This window comes from Rhinatrema bivittatum, chromosome 13 (genome assembly GCF_901001135.1).
Source record: "Rhinatrema bivittatum chromosome 13, aRhiBiv1.1, whole genome shotgun sequence".
Lineage (NCBI taxonomy): Eukaryota > Metazoa > Chordata > Amphibia > Gymnophiona > Rhinatrematidae > Rhinatrema > Rhinatrema bivittatum.
In genome coordinates, this window is record NC_042627.1 from 18,236,202 (window position 1) to 18,257,971 (window position 21,770).

Sequence of the window (21,770 nt, forward strand, 5' to 3'; positions counted from 1 at the left end):
CTCTCCCCTCCAGAAGTGAATGTGTAAGGGTTTCAGTTGTACAGGGGGATCCCCTTATTCCCAAAAAATCCATACCTGAGTTCCAGGAGAGTCCGATTCTTCAATACCCAGGCCTATGTCCAAAGGGTGGAGATCCCAGTGACAGGTCTCCAAAAGATCTTGGTTCATTTCTCTGTTACTTTGCACTCTGATCTTCCCCTTGAAGACTTCTCTTGGTAGAAAGTCCTGATGCTTAGAAAGGCAGGGCTGCTATAATGCAGCTTCAATGTGAGGATGGTTGATAGTAAAACTACCTCACCAACCAAAAGGGGGGGAAAAAAGACACTGTCAAAAAATCAATAAGCTTCCTCTGAGGTGGTGAGTCAATGCTGATCCTTCCCTGGCAGAGAAAGGGATCATCTTGCCTCTGGATCTGGGAATGTCTTTACCTCCAGGAAGACCAGGTTCTTACCTTGGGTAACCTCCAGAAAAAAATCCTCAAAACTGCTAACAGTAGTCCTTTTCCCAACTTGGAGGCAGAACCTAACAGGCCAGGGAATGCGCTGAAAGTAATCTCCCAAACCGGCCTAACTCAAAACAAAGAGAATAGAAAGCAGCTCCTCACTCCTTAACATCCAAATCAAAATGACACTTTCCTATATCCTAACCACTCCTTGTGCACCAGGAAACTAACCATTTACAGCAATGCTCTGGGAGAGGTGCTGTGGGGATGATAGGCCCTCTACAGCTAACCCAAGGGCTGGGAGCTAGTGGAGACATAGGAGTCTCTACACATAGTTTTGCTATACAGCAATAATTAGCTCTTTGCATGATTCTGCATGACAGCAACTCATTAACTGTTCATCTGAATAAAATTTGCAAGCGTACAACTACACGTGAAATTTTTACTTCTTGCGAAGGAGAAAAAAATGAGGCAAATGCCATTTTGCGCAATGAGGTCAATTAAAAAAAAAAAAAATTGGAAGTTTAGACATTTAAGAAGCACGTACGTGTGCATGAGAAGTTGTAAAGAGCCTGAAGTAGTGGCGCATACTGGCAGTGTTTCGTGTAAATGTTCTGGGACGGAGTTCAGTGGTTTCTGTACAAGTTTAGTATTTTTAAAGTGGTCTGCATGCATACATTACCAAACGTATCAGCACGTTTTTTTACACCTGCTGAGTCGTGGAAGTGAAATCGCCACGTGGTCTTTTGTCTATGGGTTTAGGGTGTCAAGTGGTGGTAAGGGGGGAGGCAGAGTGAAGTGGTAGAGGGAGTGGGTGAGAACTGGTGGCAGTGTGGGGGAACTGGTGATTAAAGGTATGCACACAAGTCAGTAATTTCATAAACGGAATAGATGCATACTTTATATAGTACTTGCCCTGTGTATAAATTGCAGCAAATATGTCAAGAAACAATTCTGTCGGCTCACGTGCATACAATTTACAAATTAGGTATAGAAAGTATGCGGTTTCCCTGCATTAAAAAGCATGCGCGCTATGTTTCAGTCCACGCATATGTTTAGAGCAGAGATGCACAACAGTTTAGGAGGAACTGGGTGCAGTTCCTAGCACACAGTTTATAATAAACTGCAGGCATAACTTGTCGGAGGGGGGCACATATTTAGACATGTACGTGCACACCTGAAAATGACCCTCTACAACAGCAAATAGTGTTCGGCTACCGGAATGCGTCTTGGCATGGCGAGAGCGGCATTTGCCACTTATTTTCTCAATCAGTCTCTGTATAGGAGGGAAGTAGGTAGTTAGAAAGTATTTTGGAATAAACAAAGCAGGCCGGTAGTGGAGTATCTGGACTGATACGGCAGACAGCGAGACCCTTCTGGTCTAGAATAGTGCTGCCCAGTTTAAGGTCTCAGAGGAAGGCTTCTTCATTTTAGCCCAGGGCTTGCCAAGGGGGAAATCTGTATTACCTCCATATTCAGGACAAAGTGGATGAGGGAACCCCCCTTCTAAAAATTGCAAGAGTTCTCTTGTAGAGCAGCATTGAAGCAGCTCATCCTGGACGTGGCTGTGTACATGTCCAGAGGAAAAAGAGTAAAGTTTTGGGTTTCTTACTGCCTATCAACATTTCTTTTCCCCTCCCTGAGCACTCTGACCCCCTTCCCTGTAAGTAGGCCAGACCTGCACACGCTGCCAGCTGGAACCTCGGACACCAGAACACACAAACAATTTTGCAGAACGTAATTATTTTTTTACAGCATTAGTGTTTCGTTTTTGTCAGAGCTGGATTTGGGCTCAGGCATATTGAGATGCCAGGTTAATCTTTAAATGTGATCTGGAAGTAAAACACACATATTGTATGCTTCAGAAAAAAAAAAAAAAGTTATTTGTATAAAGTCACTTTATATCACAAAATTGACAGCTGAAGTGAAAGCCAGTGGAAGAAAATGACTTTCCAAAGTGAGCTGCAGATTTTTATAGAAACTGTTAAGGCTGCTAAGAACTGAATAACAAGATAGAGCTCATGCTGAGTTCTTCTACTTTTAGTGTCAGCGTGACATGGCTCGGAAGAAGAAAGTCTGAATCATTAGCACCTTTTGGCAAAGAATAGGACTTGTTTAAACAGGATTTGCTGGTTTCCATACGAGCTTATCATTCTCACCTCTGATAAAAAAAAAAAAAAAAAAAAAGCAACTTTTGCTGCCCCTGATGCATAGGATATTCCGGTGAAGAGAGGCTAGGACCGTTTCATAATTTCATCCGCCAGACTTAAGCTGTGGCGGGCGCATGAGAAAAAGCAGAATATCAATGCATCCCTGGCAGATCGATAGGCAGCAAAGAGAACCCATGCATTGAAAGTCCAAGAAAATAAGTTGGCCTGGGGAATAGGACATACCAAAAATGCCTCTACCAGGCTTGTTAATGGGTTTTTTTATTTTTTTGTAGCCTTCAGCAGACCAAAGCCACTCTCCCGGTGAATGAGTTTCCAGGTAACCTCGGTTTATTTAAAGCTTCAGCGCCTCCTCCCTGCAGCAGAATTAAAATTCGCTGTGAGGAGGAAGAGGAAACTTCAGCGAAGGGAGGAAAGGGCAGGCCACCGATGTTCACAAGCCCTTAGAGATCAGAGGCAATCAGGGCAGGCTATGACAGAGAGAGAGGGAGATATTTTCCTTGGTTCTCAGTTAATACTACTTTATTTTATTTTTCTGAGTCTTTTTCTGAAAGCAGACTGGCTTTGAGAAAGTTGTTCTACTGGAGGCCATATTTGAAAATTTGTTGCTTTAACTGAAAGGTGACTCTTAAGCCAATGAAGAGCAGCTCGGCTCTCCCTCGGAACAGAAGCGAAGCAATTCTCTTACAAAGCAAAGAGTACATTTTAGAGCTTTATTAAAAATTCTTTAAAAAAAAAAAGCACAGAGCAATAAAATTCACAAGGAATACTAGGACAGAAGAACAGTATGGTGGTACTTTTCAAAGGGATTCCTCACAAGGATAACATACGCACCCAAGTAGTAAGCACGTGCGTATATGCTATTTATAATAGTGAGCATATGTGCATATTTTCAGTTTCACAGACAAATAAGGGCAGGCTAGGGTGTTGCAGGGCAAGGCTCACTTGCTATTTTATATGAAATATATGTGTACGCATTACTGAACTTGTTTGTAAACTTTACACCTGCTAATTGACTCGCACAAGTAAAATCAACTTGACAACAGTTTATTGGTGGGAGGTCTGGGATGACTGGTGGGGATTCAGGGTGAGGGGCTAAAGGATCTAGGTGACCTGGAGAACTGCTGGGTTAACAGGTGGAGTCCAAGATCTCATGCATACTTTAGAAAATACCCGCCTCCATTTTCAATTCTGGGCATTTATTCACACAATATCACCATTATTTTGCATGTAAAATATTATATATATATGTATGTTTATAAAATGGATAAAGAAAGTGTGCGTTCCTTGCACTGGAATATACACGTGCACTTTCAGAGCAGAAATATGTTGGTATTTTATAATCAGTTCAGCTCTGGCCACACAGTTCATAAAATATTAGCATTAATCTCCTCCAATCCACTTGGGCACACAATTGCGGTACCGTGATAGGTTTGAAAACTGGGCCTCCCACTGTCTCCAAAGTCATGGAATTTAGTGCGATGGGCATCCTCCTTATTATTTAACAAGGGGCAGCTCAGGGCCACCCCAGCTTGGTCCACTGGCAGGGCCGATGCAAGGGTAGTAGGCGCCCTAGGCGACTTCTGCTTTGCGACTGCCCCCCCCAGTCGAGGCGCGCCGTCCCCTGCCTTTGCCTAGACTCCTACCTCATTTGCGTGCTCCTCGCGGCCTGACAAATCTCTACTCCTCTCTGCTGCGAACAGTATCCAGCTTGCGGCATCACATGGCTGCTCTTGACGCCCCTAAAGTCGGCGTCATAGAGACTGCCTCGTTTGCCTAATGGATGCGCCGGCTCTGCCCACTTGTACCCTTTTCCCTCATCTTCCTTCAAACTGTTATTCCCTTCCCTCCCCCCCCCCACTGAGACATGGAAAAAAAAGGACTGCAGCTTTATCAGGATTAAATACAAATTAAAATATTATAAAATGCACTCTGTAATAACTCTGCTACCCAGTTGGAATTGCACCTAATTCCTCGTATGGCCATTGACTTGCCTGCCTGGCTACTGTCAACCTACTAAACCGACCCAGCCACCACAATGAATGAGTTGTCTACCAGACCTGCAAAGAAAAAGTATTCAGGAAACAATTTAAACAATTTAACAGCTTATATGTGACATTACTAGAAGAGGACCATCATAAAAGGAGCTCAGATTTGCATGGATTCACTCATTGAATAGCTCTCCAGTCCACAAATAACTTTTGTCTTTTGATATTGAAGACCAAGAGGAACAAACACTTCTTCTTTTAAAGTTCAATAGATATCTACAAGCTCTGCACCAGGGGTATCTTCTCTTAAAGACATGGTTCCATCTATGCACAGCTCGCATGCATTTAAATGGAAGCTAACAGCCAATCCCAAGACTTTATGCCATTTTGGGGCGTATTTTTCAAAGGCTACGCGTGTAACCCGAGAAAATTTGCCCCTGCGCGTAAGCCCCGGGATGCGCATATGTCCCAGGGCTTGCAAAAAGGGTTGGCCCAGGGGCGTGGCCGTGGATCGTGGCAGTCTGGGGGCATGGCCGGGGGTTGTGGCAGCGGTCCGGGGTGGGGTCGAGTGCTCCAGCACAGCGGCTGTGCCGGGGCATGGTGCGCCGGCGTGCGCAAGTTACGCCTGCCTTGGGCAGGCATAACTTTTTCAACAAAGGGGGAGATTTAGTTAGGGCTGGGGGTGGGTTAGATAGGGGAAGGGAGGGAAAGGTGGGGGGGCTGGAGAAAAAGTTCCCTCCAAGGCCGCTCCGATTTCGGAGCGGCCTTGGAGGGAACGGGGGAAAGCCATCGGGGCTCCCCTCGGGCTTGGTGCCGGGTTGCGTGAACAAATCTACGCCCGCACATAAGTTTTTAAAATCTGGCCCTTTTTTATCTAAATAAATGAGACGTCTTAAGAAATGAAAAAGTCATGAGATGGGGGGAAGTGTCATATTGTGGATTTGAAAACTGGTTAAAATATAGAAAACAGAGTAGGGCTAAATGGTCAATTTCTCAATGGAGAAAGGTGAATAGTGAAGTGCTATAGGATCTGTTCTGGGACCACTGCTTTTTAATGTATTGATAAATGACCTGGAAATGTGAACAAGGAGCGAGATTATCAAATTTGCCAATGACATAAAATTATTCAGATTTGTTAAATCATAAGAGATTGTGAGAAATTGCAAGAGGACCTTGCAAAATTGGGGGACTAGGTATGCAAATGGCAAATAAAGTTTTATGTGGACAAGTGCAAAGTGATGCACTTAGGGAACAGTAACTCAAATTATAGCTACACAATGCAAGGTTCCACATTAGGAATCACCATTCAGCAAATGGATCTAGGTACCATCATTGATAACACGTTGAAATTTTCTGCTCAACGTGTAGCAGCAGTCAAGAAAGCAAATAGAATGCTAGGAATTATTAGGAAAGGAATGGAGAAAAAAAATGAGAATATCATAATGCCTCTGTATTGCTCCATGGTACAAACTCATCTTGAGTATTGTGTGTATTTCTGGTCAGTGCATCTCAAAAATAATATAGTAGAATTAGAAAAGGTACAGAGAAGAGCAACCAAAATAACAGGGATGGAACTATTCCTCTATAAGGAAAGACTAAAGAGGTTAGGACTCTTCAGCTTGGAAAAGAGATGGCTGAGGGGAGATATGATAGAGGTCTATAAAATAATGAGTGGAGTAGAATGAGTAAATACAAGTTACTAAGTTGTACATTTAAAACTAATAAAATAAAATATCTTTTTACTCAACACATAATTAAGTTCTGGAATTCATTACTAGAGGATGTGGTGAAAGCTGTTAGTATAAACTGCATTTTTAAAATGTTTGGACAAGTTCCTGGAAGAAAAGTCCATACACCCTTATTAAGATGGACTTGGGGAAATCCATTGTTTATCCCTGGGATAAGAAGCATGGAATCCCTTTGGGATCCTGCCAGCTACTTGTGACCTGGATTGGCCACTGTTGGAAACAGGATGGATCTGTGGTCTGACCCAGTATGAAATTCTTAATTTAAAAATGCATCTTTAGAACTGAGCCACATTTAAAACACAAAGATAGATCTGCATAACACAGAAAAGACCATCACATACTTATTAGTAATGAAACTTGAAAATAAGAATTCAAAGAAACATACTCCAGTCGTGTTCAGTCCATTTGGAAACAAAGATGGTAGCTTTTAAACAGCGGTGCAGGTATACATGTAAGCACATATGGCAGCTCATGTAAATGGATGTGGCCATTTTATAACATATGCACATATGACATAAAATCGGCATATGCATGCAATTTTGTATGGATGTGCACTTGTGCGCGCAAATGCCGGCTCTATCGCGTAAGTGGGGGAATTTTATTAGATATGCGCGCAGATGCAAATACCAGTTTCCCCAGTCCATTCCCAGTTCACCCAGGTAAAGGCTCCTGACTTCCTAACTTAATTATCCTATTAGCCCCGACCCTTCCACAAACAGGTATGCTGGTTTGCAAAGACCTGTGAGCATTGTGGGAATGACACTATCCTTGACAAGCACTTTATAAAAGCTTGTAGCAGCCCGCCTGCTAGAGGAGCACTCTGATGTCTGCAGTGGTTCTGCCACAGCTGATGCAGTACTGGCATCAGTGTCCTGGCAGCCCCTTCTGACACTATGCAATCCATGTACAGTTATATATCATCAGAAGGAACAGATGTCCACTATGGAATGAGCCAGTTAAATGTCTACTCAGTGAATGATATATTTTTTTTACTGTTAACTTGTAGCTTTAGACTGTGCCTTTACATTTGTCAGCTACCTGGGCTTCATATGATTTCTAGAGTTGGGGGGGGGGGGGCATCATATTCAAGGCCCTGCTCCACACAGTCTCCCACCCTGACTCTCCCCCAGTGAAGTGAAAATTTAAAATCAGCAGTGTTGGGCTTGTGGACCCTTGGGTTGAGGTGGGGTTGATGCAACCTGCACAGAAGAGCCCTGCAGGTCCCCTCTATCAGCAAGCAGACCTGGATGAGGCAGAGGCTTAGCTCAAGCTTTGCCTTTATAAGCCCACATTCACCTCAGGTTGATTCTTTGAGTGCCTGGGCCAACTGGCCTTAGGTGGGGTCCTCCGCTGATAACGATGGGGTCCATTGATTTAGCTGAGTCAGAATGGATGTTTGAAGCTTGAATGATGGCAGACAAAGGTTCAATCAAAACAAAAAAAAACTGGAAAATATGTGACGACAAAGTATCAATAACTCAGAAAAGGTCACATATAACGCAATTCATTGAATGAGGTATACCCTCATAAACGGGCCAATGTACACCTCCGCTTAACAGCGTTTTAACTTTTGTTCACTGATATCAGTGTAACTGCCCATATGATTTTAATCATAGGGTAACCTTTTTTCAATTGCGTGACAAACACTGCCGCTTACTGCCACTTCTTTTTAAAGCAGGATATTCCACTGCCGTTCCTCTTTTAAAGCAGAAAAACATTTTTTAAAATATATTTTGTTACCTTAAAAGGTTTTATGAAAAAGTTATCGACAAACTCCAACTATCGCCAACTTGAAGTAGAATGTTCAAATGAATAACTTATCTTTTTCCCAAAAGACACTAGAGTCCAAAGGCTCGACTGTAACGCCCGACACCGCTGGTGTTTCGAAGCTTTTCTTCTTCAGGGGCTTAAATGGGAGTTGGAGAATACAACAATCTGTGCGGCGTACAACTCTTCTATGCTGCACAGATTGTTGTATTCTCTCTCAGCTCGATATCTCCTTCAAACTGTACACTGATTGCATATGATTTTTTTTCCCTATCACTGCTACATTTTCTGCTGCATTCAACAAACGTTTGCTCTGTTTCTCCCAGATCAGTGATTGTAACAGCCTTGTACCAAATCTTATAAAACTGAAATGCTTTTTCTTTCATGGACTAAGACTGATTCCAGCCCCACACCACCGGTCCTTTAAAGACATTAACATTCAAATCAAATCCGAAGCTTGAGATTTAGGTGTCCTCCTAGATCCTACTCTCTCTCGTACCCCACAAATGCAGTCACTGCTTTGTAGCTGTTTAGTTAAACTCTGAATACTCTGCACTATTAAACAATTCTTTAAGCACCTCCCATTTATTTCTTGTCACACAGGCTTTAATTCTATCGTATCTAGACTACTGCAGTCCCCTGTACCTAGGACTACCTCGGGCTACATTGCAGGCATTACAGGTCATCCGGATCTCTGCAGCCCGTTTTAGTTTCTAGGACTCCTTTACATGTGCCCATCTCTCTGACTCTAGCAGAGCTTCACTGGTTGCCCATATGCTAGTACATTAGATTTAAAATCCTGACAGTATTTAAATCTATTAAAGGCCTTGCACCTAGTGGTTTTCCCCAAACCTGTCATACTGTCCCACCTATTCCTTATGATCCACATCAAAAGGTCTGCTGGTTGTCCCTGAATTTAAAAAGATCCAATTAATAGCCCAGGGTCATTACTGTATATTTAGTGTTGCAGGCTATCAACTATGGCATGAACTCCCACATGTCCTTAAGGAAGAAAATGACCTATTGTGCTTCAGGAAACTTCTTAAATCACATCTGTTTTCTTTTACATTTATAATCTAATTCACCCTCTTGGTCACTTCCATGCTTGGCCACTGTGATACATGTGGTTGAGAATAAGCCATCATTCTTTGTATATCTGTTTTTATCCTATTTTATGTTACATCTCAATATTGTATTATGTTTTTTTTTAATACTGTGTATATTTATTGTAATCCGCTGAGACTGGTGGATTGGTGGCCTATACATTTTATAAATAAATAGAATAAATGATGCTTTCTCAATTCTAGTTCATAACTTTGCAACTTGCAAATGAGAATCACTTTTTTAGGACTTTCTGAACTGTTCATCTCAAAGCTCTGTTAGCATACTTGTAAAACAGAAAACTGAACTAATGCCTGAAAGTCAGGCATGCATGCATGTGGAACACAGGTGTCATATCCATAAAGTGACTGATAGTGTGTTAGAGCTGCTCAGAAAATCATTTCACTTTTAAAATAAACATACTGTGTATACTAGGGCTCTTCAGCTCTGGGCCTTGAGGGTGACAGGTTTGTTTGGCAAAGTGGCCAAGATATGCAAATTCATCTTATTCTTTGGCCAAATATATGCAGATATATCTGCATATACTGTAGATAACCATCCTGTTTGTAATCCTTGAACGAGAGGTGGCATGCTCTTCTATATGCAATGCAGAGTTAGAAGTTGCCCGAACAATCTGTATTATTCAATATGCCCCGGAAGCAAAATCAGCCCTCATTTAGATGTTTTAGTGAAGAAAAAAGCTGAAATGTACCTCCTGAGGAATGCTGATGAAGTAGCACCCCATAACTCATGTTGGAGAGAGAGCAAAGGTAGGAACTTGGAGCAACACCGAAGGGTAGCATTGGTAATGACTTTGGAGCAATCTTCATCATGCTTTCATGGCCTAAAAAGGTTGCTGTGCTACTTGGGTGCAATTCAATAAAAAAAAAAGGATGCTGGAATAAGTTACCTGGAGACTTTTTTGCAATTACTTCCAGATATAATTCAGATAGGATAGAATAAAAAAAATTAGGTTTTTACAGGAAAAGATAAGGCACAGACCAAAATGTTAACCAAAACCTGAAACTATTGTTCATGTCCATCTGAATTTATAACAAAAGCTTTGAGATATGGATGTGAATTTTGAGTTTTACAAATTTAATTAATGGGCAATCATCATTCATTTTCCCTAAGTACATGTCATATGCATTCAGTACCCATTTAAATGGATTCTATTGAACCTTTGCTTATGTAGGAATATTAAGTAGCTGGATTTTTTTTTTTAAAGGCACTACACACTCAAAAATTGATTGGATGATTTTACCTGGTTTGACCTTAGCTTGATTAATTGCTTATTCTCAGATCTCCTGAGCCCAACAAAGTCATTAAGCTCTTGGTCAAGACATTTAGCACATTCTGAATGCACACTTGAAGCCTTTCAACACTTGCTACTGATTTGATGGCTAAATGATTCATTCTGACATGTTGCATACTAAGTAAAGATAAATCTTGTTCTGTGTGCCCACTGTCACGTTGCTGTCTCTCAACACAACATCAACAGAAAAACAGACCATGCCTGATAGAATGGGACAAGTAGCAATGCTCCAACTAGAGAACATCATTTTTTCTCCCCAAAGCTTCTGAAACTTGTTCTAAAAAGACAGAGAACCTATAGAATTCAATTGCCTTAATACTAATTGACTTTATTTACAGAGCTTTCATTCTACTGTGAAATATAATAAATGCTTGGTAAATAAATAGAACTGATCCAGTAAAGGAACAGAAATAGAGAACAGTATTAGGATAAAATGATTAGCGTGATGCAAGCAATAAGGCATATCCTACAGTTATGCATTATGGGCCACATGTAAGAATTGGTACAAAATAAAATACATTAAACACAAATTGTTTAGAATAGAGCTATTATTCTACATGTGCAGTGGATTTCATTTTTATGCCAAAATTTGAGTTGCACAATTTCCAGCAGTCTGCAAAGATTATCTTGAGAGAAAAAAACAACCTCCAAAATTGGCTCAGATCATTTTCATGCAAAGATTTGAAACCTAGTAGGATCTGCCAAGTGTCTAAGACCATAAGAATTGCCAAATTGGGTCAAACCCAAGATCCATCTTGCCCAGTTTTCTGTCTGACCGTGGCAAGCAGTGGGTGCTTAAAGAAAATTATTACAAACAGAGCATAAGAACATAAGAAAATGCCATACTGGGTCAGACCAAGGGTCCATCAAGCCCAGCATCCTGTTTCCAACAGTGGCCAATCCAGGCCATAAGAACCTGGCAAGTACCCAAAAACTAAGTCTATTCCATGTAACCATTGCTATTGGCAGTGGATATTCTCTAAGTGAACTTAATAGCAGGTAATGGACTTCTCATCCAAGAACTTATCCAATCCTTTTTTAAACACAGCTATATTAACTGCACTAACCACATCCTCCGGCAACAAATTCCAGAGTCTAATTGTGCGTTGAGTAAAAAAGAACTTTCTCCGATTAGTTTTAAATGTGCCCCATGCTAACTTCATGGAGTGCCCCCTAGTCTTTCTACTATCCGAAAGAGTAAATAACCGATTCACATCTACCCGTTCTAGACCTCTCATGATTTTAAACACCTCTATCATATCCCCCCTCAGTCGTCTCTTCTCCAAGCTGAAAAGTCCTAACCTCTTTAGTCTTTCCTCATAGGAGAGATGTTCCATTCCCCTTATCATTTTGGTAGCCCTTCTCTGTACCTTCTCCATCGCAATTATATCTTTTTTGAGATGCGGCGACCAGAATTGTACACAGTATTCAAGGTGCGGTCTCACCATGGAGCGATACAGAGGCATTATGACATTTTCCGTTTTATTCACCATTCCCTTTCTAATAATTCCCAACATTCTGTTTGCTTTTTTGACTGCAGCACACTGTACCGACGATTTCAATGTGTTATCCACTATGACACCTAGATCTCTTTCTTGGGTTGTAGCACCTAATATGGAACCCAACATTGTGTAATTATAGCATGGGTTATTTTTCCCTATATGCATCACCTTGCACTTATCCACATTAAATTTCATCTGCCATTTGGATGCCCAATTTTCCAGTCTCACAAGGTCTTCCTGCAATTTATCACAATCTGCTTGTGATTTAACTACTCTGAACAATTTTGTGTCATCTGCAAATTTGATTATCTCACTCGTCGTATTTCTTTCCAGATCATTTATAAATATATTGAAAAGTAAGGGTCCCAATACAGATCCCTGAGGCACTCCACTGTCCACTCCCTTCCACTGAGAAAATTGCCCATCTGTCCTCATAACCTTCCAGTAATCAGTAAACAAGATGTAGGAATGTATTCTATTTGAGGTGGCAACTTTGACGATCACGTTACACTGTTTGTGATGGATCTGTCAGCCATAAATTTGTCTAATCCCACTTCGGACCCTTTTATACCGTTAGCCTTCTACAGTGTCCTCTGGCAATGAGTGCCACAAACCTCTATGTGCTGTGTAAAAAAGTCCTCTCTCTTATTTGTGGCTTCACACTCTTACCAAGCAATTTTCTTTTTCATCTGCCGGGAGAATTTTTTTTGGCATTTGTGGATCCCCCCAGGTGATGGCCGTTCCCCCTGCTTATGGGATTGGTGCAGTGTTCCCCTTTATATTCTGGGGTTGAGCTTGCTCAGGTTAATTATTGGGTTTTCCTTGAGTTCTGAAGTTGGTTTATGGTGGTTGTTGCTATTGTTACCTTTTTGGTGTTTGGAGATCCCAGGGGAGCCCGTAGCTCACTATAAAGGGATGGCAGGAAGAAATCCTATTCAGAAGGTTTTTCCTGGGTGCAGAGTTGGAGAGGAGAGATTTTTGGGCTTCCAGATTTTGTGAATTTTATCCAGCTTTGAAAGGAAGCCCTCCTTCAGGGTAGGAGCAGATTTGGAGACTGCCTTTCTAACTAACTTCCAGGGGGCTTGCAGCTAAAGAGTTTGTTGGGGGATGTAGCAGTGATAAAGACACATCAGGCAGGATTTGTGGTGAAGCGCGTCCCCGGGAAGGTCACCTTCTCTCCTCCTTCCCCGGGGCTCCTTTTTATTGTTCACAATTTCCATCATAAAGCATGGCATGCAGATTTGTCATAACATCATTGGTCTTTGCAAATACATACATCATACATTGGATGTTTAAGCGACATCCCATAAATGTCCTTCCTGGCCTTTGTGCTGACTATGCATAAGCTAGCAGGCCAGGAGGGTAAAGGTTCATAAGATGGACATTGAGACAGTTTTAAGATATGTTAAACTAGCTGATTATGTGTGGAAGTAGGCACCGAGCAGTTTCGGTTTGACACAGTGAGATCTATTCCTGGGGCAGGCCTGTCTGGAGTAGGTTGTTTGAGACAGGTTTCCTGTCTCAGGGCAGAAGGAAGCTTGCACAATTTGCTGTCTCCAGTGTATGCCGGAGAAAGAGGAGAGTTAGTTAACCCCTGAGATACTCCTTCAGGGGCTAAGTTTACGATCCCACAGGGGGGGGGTGTCCATTTTGAAGAGCTGTTTCCCTTCTTCAATACTGGGAAATGGACACTGCCTGAAGCGAAGGATGGACAAGGAGACAGTGGTCTTGGAAGTGATTGTTTTGCTTTTCATGATGATGACTTTTGCAATCCTTCCATGGATATTTTCTTTAAATCACAATAAATCCTCTATTTTGAACACCACTCCCTTGTCTGTTGCCCGAGTTTTTTGGGTTTTTTTTTTTATTTCATCCTTGGAGCATCTACTGAAGAGGGTTACCCCAGTGACTACAGTGAGGGACATTTAAAGTGACAGAATGGGATTGCCACTCGTACTGTGGATCCCAGAAGCTATGATCCTCCTCTTTGCCGGTGGCATCCAGGGCCAGAAGTCTGAATGTGTGAGAAAAGGAGAGAACCAGGATGGTGCAAAAAGCCCTGAGCATTGCTCTGTATTAGGTGTTCTGAAACCAAGAGGGGTTACAGATAGCGCATGAACAGGGACCCAATGCTGTGTACTTGGTAGAGGATAACAGTGAAGAAGAATCATCTATTTTTCCAACATGCATGAGGAATTGGCAATTTTGGCCTAAAAACTGCTGGAATCCAGCAAAACGGTACCTTTCCCACCCGGAGAGGAACAACATGACAATTGCACATCAAAATGCCAGGAAGAAGCTCTCTGCGTGCAGGACCATGACGTTAACCAAAACATTGTCACTTGCCAGCCATTCAGCAGATACATATTTTCCTGGGTAGGAGGCGGATTCTGGCCAGCACAAGGACACGAGGAGAAAGCACGTGCATGGCTGCCTGCGAAGCAAGAGTGAGGTGCGCATCGGAATTTGCCGGAGTTGGGGTACCAAGATATTCCTGACCCACAAATGAGCTTTTGGAGACAGATGACTGAGCTATCTGCATTCCATGTGGGAGAAGGCATTCTGCCATCATGTCTGAAGGAGGGTCGGGCTTTAATAAATGGAGAGCCAGCCAGCAACATAATCTTTGTTGTTCTTCATCAGATTTTCTATTGATTATCTGGAGTAATATTTTGTATCATCTACAAAATTTGTCAGCTCACTGTTTACTTGCATTTCCAGATTGCTCATAAATATATTTAACAATATTTGGACACCAATCTTTATTTTTCTCTACTGAGAAAATTTACCATTTGCTTCTTTACTTTCGTTCCTATCTTTATACCAGTTTATTATCCATAAGAGGACTTTTCCCTCTTATCCCTTGACAGCTTAACTTCATTAAGCTTTTGGTGCTGGAACCTTTAAAAAACTGTTTGAAAATGTAAGTATATTCTACCATCTGGACGCCCTTATCCATGTGCTTATTGGCACCCTCAAAGAGTTCTTACAGACTAGTGTGAGATAATTTCCCTTTACAGAAGTCATATTTTACCTTCTCCAATATAAAATAATTTGCCTATAACCTAAGGATTCTGGGCTCGGTGATAATGCTGTGGGGAACCTGAATTTGATTGCTGGGCCTGGGTCAGCCAGGGCACAGCTCCTGAAGGGTTTCAGAAGAGACCCTCGTGCATAGTCGGCAGCCGTGGACTATGGAGCAATGACTGAGTTGGGAGGCAATTTAAAATAAAGGGGGAGAAAATCCCTGGGTAGTGGTGAATGAAGGTGCACGGCACCGGATTCCAACCCTGGTTTTTAATTGAGCTGAAATCCCAAAGGAGCAGGAGCAAAATGGAGGCTCACTTTCAAAATACCCCTAATGATTCTATTAGGAATGTGCAGGTGAAAAAAAATGAGTTTTGATTCATTTGGGGGGGGGGGGGGGTAATTTTTTATTTTATTTTTTTGCTTTTCATTTCATTTAATGATTTTTGGTTTGTTTTGGTTCATTTCTTGAACCAAATCCCCTCCCCCCAAAGAAATAAAAGAAAATCAAAAAGAAAACCCAAATTGGCCTCCCGACTCCCCTCCCACCCCCAAGAAGTCACAGGATCTGGGTCAAGCCCAGCAGGGACCTCCTCGGACCCCTCTTACCCTCCCCCACCCCCTCTCCACTACTTGCTGGGGCCAGGGATCTTCCTGATCCCCACTTATCCTTCTGTGGGTTGGATAGCAAAGAGTCGGGAGTGATGCTCCTTCACTCCTGTCCCGACCAATTCCTTTTTAAAAAATGGCGCTGACCACCTTGAGGATGGCAGCAAAGTGCCATCACTTCAGCACCTTTCTCAGGTGCGCGGAAGCCATGACTTCGTATTATTCTTAGGTTGGTCTTAAAAAAGATATCACAGCTTTTAAAGAATCCTAAGGGGAAAATAAACCCATGCAGTCCAGTCCAAAGAGCTTATTTTACATTTATTATAGAGTAATTTCTCTGTGATCGGGCTACCTTCCTCCCCTTCATTCATTTCTTAATTAATTCTTACATACAATACATAATGATATTTCATGGGTGGTTGGACTAACAGGACCATTTAAATAAATGAACTTTGCTACAGCACTTGAAACATTTGAACAGATGGATTTTCAGGAGCACTTAATCATAGCTGACACATTATTTTTACTTCCTTTAGTATTTATTGTTCTCAGATGGATTGTTGTAGTTCTTCACTGGTTCATGTCGCTGTAATATTTCCATTCCTTTTGCCTCTAAGAGCTTCTGTATGTGCATTTTATTTTAGTAAAAAGATTTTTGCATGTAGAGGTACATTTTCAAAACATTTGTGTGTGTAAAATTGGAAGTTAACATGCATAGGTAGCACGCAGACATGCATATAGCATTTTGCAAAAACCCGAAGGATACACGTACTAGCATCCTTCTGATGGGGGGGAGGGGAACAGCGGTTTAAGGACATTACAGGGTACTGTTTAGAAGTTTGCATACAAGTTTAGTAATTTGTAAGTCACATACACCTATTAAGTTGCAGAAGTGAAATTGTACTTGGTTTTTGCCTACGGTTTTGGAGTGGAAGATCTGGGTTAACTGGTGAGGAGTCAGGTTGAGGTTCTGGAGGGTTTAAGTTATTTGATGGAGGGTTGGATGAACTAATGAAGGTGTTAGCAAACTGTTGATTACAAGTCCTTGCAAAAGTAGTCTTTATAAAATTCTTGTGTCCCTGCATAACTCAGGGTTATTACACTATTGTAATATCTAATTAATGATATGATACCACTATTTATGCCATCCACTATGTCAGACTATTATTATTTATGCTATCTATTTTGGCACTGTTTTTACCCAGCTTGCTGCTATATATACCTAATGATAATCTCTACTACCCTGTTATTCTAATGCTAATTACTGCTACTATACCACTATTTATACCATCTATTCCCTTGTATCACACTATTATTATTTATGCTATCTATTTTCGCACTGTTTTTACCCATATTGCTGCTATATCATCTTATGACATTTCTCTAATCATTCACTGTACCTGTCTAAAGGAATGGACTTCCTTCCCGCACCTTTCAAATTATTTGTAAACTGCTATGATATGTAAATTGAACACTGGTATATAAAAACAAACAAATAAATAAATATTGAAACTTATCCTCTTACTGCATAGCCGTTAAATCCAGGGAGCAGGGAACGTTTATTTTTAAATCTGCCTGTGTTTCTCTGAAATGGGAACATGGTGGCGTGATACAACAACAAACAAGGGTGTGCATCGATAAAACTTTCATTTCATTCCCCCCTTTTTTTAGCTCTATTAGATTTTTGTTTGTTTTTTACATTTTTCATTTAGTGCGCACTGTTTTGAGTTGGTGCACACTATAAGGTGAATTTTCAAAGAGTTGCACATGCACAAATTAGTAGATGAGCACACAAATGGCACATTTGTGTAGACGATATTTTTTTATTTTTATCAATTTAGAATATGTACCAAGTAAACACTTGTTGAGTAATAACATGGAAGAAAAAAAATATATAAACTTATGAGAAAATAACACAGGAAATATAACAATTGTTCATGTATATTTAGACCCCCAAGAAAAAAAGGGAGAGGGACCCAAAGTCAGAAGCAAATATTATCAAACAAATAAACCAAATAGCAAATTGAGGCTATCCCCTTCAATTTACAATAGCATTGTTAGTAGATGGAATGGCTCCTGAGTCAAGTGGGAAAGGAAGATTAACCTGTGCCTTCCTCTCAGAGAAAAGCAACCATTTGAGAGGGCTTGAAGAAAATATATTTAATACCTTTACAAGGAAAATTCAGCCAAAACAAAGCACCTAACGGAACAATACCCAGCTGAAGGATACAAATCTTCCTCTCTTAGGGCTAGATTGATTCATCAAAATGCTATGTTTATCACATGAATAATGCACAAGATAAATAAAAGGTGAGGAAGAATAGCCTAGTGGTTAGAGCAGTGGCCTATGAACCAGGAGACCAGAGTTCAAGTCCCACTGTTGCTCCTTGTGACCTTTACCCTCCATTGCTCAAGAACCCCATTCACATCCACTTCAATCTGGAGACGTAATGGAGGCAGGGAATCTGGACTGGCAACCTTCAGATGAGCAGGAACCAGCACCCCTTGCAAATTTTTTTTTAATTGTTTCAGTTTACAAATGATATGAAAAAAATAGGCAAAGTCATTAAAAACGAAAGTGCATCCCTAACAGCCAATCGCTCTCAAATGGTGTCTGAAAGTACTTTCTGTGGCTGATGACATCACAAAGGTGCTGTGATGGTTACAGCCAAATCAATACTTCCTAATACAGTGACATTACTAGTTAAACATGTTTAAAAATGGGGTATTGTTTCTATGGTGCATTTAGTAGTAATGCTAAATTGTAAATAAATTCAGTCCCAAGCCTATGCATTTTTGAGAGATGCAGATTTCTTCTTGATGCATACATATTAAGTGCATCTATTTTTCTCTTGAGCTGAGGATTTCAAATTATTACCCACAAGGACTCCCAGGTCCTTTTCCTGGCTGGTGATTCCTAATTTAGAACCCAGCATTGTGCACCTGAGGTTGGGATTATTTTTCCCTATCTGCATCACCTTGCACTTTCCCACATTAAATTTCATCTGCCAGTCCTCCTAGTCTCATAAGATCTTTCTGCATTGCCTCACAATCTGCTGCATTTTAAGAGCTCTGAATGATTTTGTGTCATCTGCAAAGTTGATCACCTCGATAGTTGCTTCCTTTTCCAGATTATTTATGAATACGTTAAGCAGCGCAGGCTCCAGGACAGATCCCTGGGGCACCTGGTTACACCTGCAGCACTATTGAGCTTTCTTCTGCCAAACTTACTATTTAGTCCTATCCTCTGTTTCCTGTTTTTTAACCATTTACCATGACTTTTTAATTTCCTGAGGAGTCTCTCATGACGGGTTTTGTCAAATGCCTTCTGAATATCCAAATCCCCTGGCTCACTTTTATCCACATGTTTTGTTATATCTTCAGAAAAAATCTATTACATAAGCTAAGACTTCCCTTTGCTAAAACATTGTTGACACTTCCTCATTAAGTGATGTCTATCTATATGGCCAATACTGAACAGGTAGTAGGAGAACAAGGGAATAGGTGCTCAGGACAGGCGTGGATGAGGGGAATGAATCCTCAGGTCTGGCAAAGGAATGGGAATGAGAGCATTGGCGTCAAGCAGGGAGAAGGGATGTTGTCGTCATTAACCCGCAAATGTTTTGCGGGTGTCTGCTAATTGCTATTTAATTAACTTGAAAGAGTTGCATGGATAAATCACTATTGCATATTTACCAAAGGCCCTTAATTAACTTGTCTTTCGGACAGAGGCTTACTTAAAGTCTTTGGCACTCCCTAAATGTATAATTTTAAAATTTACACACAGAAAAATGTTTGGAAGTTGCCAACTTTTCAGCTGTGAAAATCCCGAACCCTTGGATGTGCAGAGTAAAATTTTCACCTTTGTCCTTCCACATGACTATTTAAAAAAAAAACAACTTTCCTGGCGTGTAGCCAGATGGACTCAGAACGAATGGGATAGTATCCGTGTGCTAGCAGTTGGAGACGGATCTGATGTCAGCACGGGGTATATATATCCCCACAGGAAGCGCAGCAACTTAGTAATTCCTTCTCCAAAGCAGTTTGGAGAGCCTGCACGCTTGCTGAGCGCGTTTTCCAAATCTACTTTTTCTTTTCTACTTACTGAAACTTCTACAGCACAAGCCCCGCGCTCCTGCGGTGATACCACTGGTCCCTCCCCCAGTTGAGCTTCCCGGGGTGAGTTCCGTGCTCCCTCGGAGGTTTAAGTCCTCGGTCCGGTGGCCGAATCGCGGCAGGGACACAGCCCCCGGGCGAGGTTGGGTGAGGCTTGCGAGGCGCCTCGGTCCCGGTGTGGACGAGGCAGCGGGTGCATATCCTCAAACGTGGCGGTGAAGGTACTTGCCCTCTCCCCCCGCAGCCGGAGACCGCCCGGGTTCCAGCCGGGAAGTGCCGAGGGTCAGGTAAGGTGTACGGCTTTTACTTCTGGTCTCCGAGGACTCGAGGATCGGCGGCGTGGCACGCCGTGGGAGGCGCCATTTTCCGGCCTTGTTCAGGTATTGAGCACCCGAGATAGGCGCAGATACTAAGCGCATATTCGATTCCTCATTGTGCGTATATTGCTACCCACTTATTATTATTATTATTAAGCGCATGTTGAATACTATTGAGCGTGTATTGCTAACCGCTTATTGCTGAGCGCATACTGAAAAATATTGAGCGTGTACTGCTACCCGCTTATTGCTGACAGCATTTGAATGACATTGAGCGTATATTGCTAGCCGCTTATTGCTGAGCGCATACTGAAAAATATTGAGCGTGTATTGCTAGCCGCTTATTGCTGAGAGCATTTGAATGACATTCAGCGTATATTGCTAAACGCTTATTGCTGAGAGCATTTGAATAACATTGAGCGTACTGAAAAAAAAAATATATATATATTGAGCGTGTGTTGCTAACCGCTTATTGATGAGAGCATATTGAATACCATTGAGCGTGTATTCTTGACCGCATACTGCTAAGCGCATATGGCATATCATTGAGCGCATATTGCTGCCTCATATTATTATTGTGCGCCTGTTGTGTTAGGCAGAGGGGAAGGGAGCAGGAAGTGCAGGGTCAGGTGGAGGGGGAGGAAGGGAGTGGGGAACTTGGGGGGGGGGGGGAGAGAGAGCATAGGGAGGAGACCCCTCCGGAAGCGGCACCCCAACCAGGCAGCCAGGCCAGGGTCAGGCAGCGTGCCATTCAGTTCAGCACAGAGGAGAATGACCTGCTGATCGAGGGGGTCCTGCGTCACTATGCGCACCTCTTTGGGAACCTGTCTGTGAGGACCACCAAGGCAGCGAGGGCACAGATCTGGTCCAGCATAGCTGCAGCCATAGAGAGGCACAGTGACATCCGTCGGACCGGGGACCAGGTGGCCCACCGCTACAGAGACATAAAGGCCCAGCTCAAGACCAAGATTGCAGACAGGAACCAGTACATGAGGGACACAGGAGGAAGGTCCCCATGCCCCATCAGGTTCACAAACATGGAGCAGCAACTGATGCAGCGTCTGGGACCAAATGTCTTTGAGGGATTGGATCCCCACCTGGATACTTCCCCCCTCGAAGAAGGTAAGTTGCCCTCTGGGGCCCCCCCCCCTGTGCTGTGAAAGGTCGTAACACAATGTTTAGTGCAGGTTTCAGTTTCTGTTCCCCATGTGCTCCACAGAATAGTAGTGGCCCCCTCCCCCTGTCAGCAAGGGGCAGGCAGCAGGGTGCAAGGCGTGCTGGCAACAGCTCACTGTCTCAGTTAGGCTTCTGGGCCCAGCCCCCCCTCCCCAGTCAGCGAGGGGCAGGCAGCTGGGTGCAAGGCGTGCTGGCAACAGCTCACTGTCTCAGTTAGGGCCTGGCCTCAGCCCTCAGCCCCACCACCCATGCCATGAGGAAACATGTCAAAGGGACCCACCTGTACTGTATACGCAGAATGACATGTTGGTTTAACATTAGCTGTCCCTGTTTGACGTAACACTAATATAACAAGCAAAGCTGTGTTACTGATGCAGTATATCCTCTTTCTCCCCAATCTCCCCACAGAGCCATCTGGTCCCAGGCAGCAGCCCTCTGATGCCAGCTGGGAGGGCCCAGGCACGAGCAGGGATCCACCAGGGCTTAGGCGGCCA